The sequence below is a fragment of the Anneissia japonica genome, unplaced genomic scaffold (assembly GCF_011630105.1).
Source record: "Anneissia japonica isolate Jap-2015-1 unplaced genomic scaffold, ASM1163010v1 scaffold562_len126453_cov116, whole genome shotgun sequence".
NCBI classification, from domain to species: Eukaryota; Metazoa; Echinodermata; class Crinoidea; order Comatulida; family Comatulidae; genus Anneissia; species Anneissia japonica.
Window position 1 is genome coordinate 94147 of NW_022723910.1, and position 1672 is coordinate 95818.

The window sequence follows — 1672 nt, forward strand, 5'->3', positions numbered from 1 at the left end:
CCAATTGGCGGGCAGGCAGAGTTTTTAGGGGCGCGACCTGTTCTGTTTACAACTAGACTGCCGACCAGCAAGTGGCATTGCCCAACGAAGAATGTGTGCTAGGAAAAACATAATCAGACCTAATGAAATGCACGCAAAAACAATATAAAAGTCGCATCAGTTTTATTGGTAATAATTAAATTTGCTGAGCAGTACAGCAAAACAACAGGTACTGTACGTATTATTAAATAATGTGTTGAGTTTGCGTAGGCTAGGCAGCCAAAAGAATCCAGGGCTTTGATAAATTAATTAAATAGCTAGGCCCCTGTCTCTTATACACATCTAGATGTGTATAAGAGACAGGTGTATATACACACACTGTGGTATGAGTGCTGGCTTTTCTAGAACTTTCATCTTTATTTTTTTTATTTCACTTTTCCAAACATCTCTACATATGTGTTTACAGCTCATAGAGACTTTCTGTATTTTGTACTACATAAATTTAAAACATTAACCATTAATAGAATTCAGAAATGTAGTTTAGAGAGCCTGTAAAAAAAGATGAATAAAGAAGAACATGCAATCAAAACTAATATGTGCGCCAGACAGAAGACACTCCTGTCAAAAGTTAGACAGTTGGAAACTATGAGTAGATCATTCTGAACTGTGTCCATAAAGTATGTCAATAAACAATGATACAGGTAAAACTGAACAATTCAATACCAACCAAAACAATGTGCATTATTTTATTTGCAGGGCATCGTACTCCCAAATGGAAGAAACTTTTGAAAATATGCAGTGGATGGATTTGAAGCTATTAAAATGACTTGAAATGTTTTTTTTTTAATTTCAAAACTATTGTACAATAAATTATCCTACCGTACATGCAGTCAGCTGTATTCATAAAGCTTGTCAATAAACTGATCAACCGATAATACAGGCGAAACTAAACAATCAGGTAAACAAAGAATTAAATATTAAAAAAAACATGCATTTAGATTTTCAGGTGCCTAAGAAATATTCCATCAATAGTTGTTTGTAGGGCATTGTACTACTTTCAAAAGCATGTAAGTGTACAACTGACACTATAGCGTACTTTGCCCTTAATAACTGACATTTACACAAATTGAAAATTTAAAAGACTTCAACAAAAAAAAATAACTGGTAATTCACATGACAACTAATTTATATATATATATATATGTGTGTGTGTGTGTGTGTGTGTGTGTGTATATGTGCATATATATGTGTGTGTGTATATATATATATATATATATATATATATGTATATGTATATATATATATATGTGTGTACCACTGGTCACTACCTATCACCCTAAGTTACCCCCACTAAGGGCTATAATTCAGAAATATATGTCCATTCTACAGACCACAGAACGTCTTAGGTCTGTTTTTCCGGATACACCGTTCATAGCCTATCGCAGACCACCTAACCTTCGTGATATATTAGTACGATCTAAATACAAGAGGCAAACAAACTCTTGAGACAACCGTAATTTGGGTAGTCATCTTTGTGGTTCATCATGCAAAACATGCTCCTTGCTTGATTCTACACAATCATTCAAGAGCAACCAAACAAACCACATATTTCAGATAAGGCAATCAATTAATTGCCTCACCAAAAATGTCATTTATCTCATATATTGTAATATTTGTGGTAAACAATATGTCG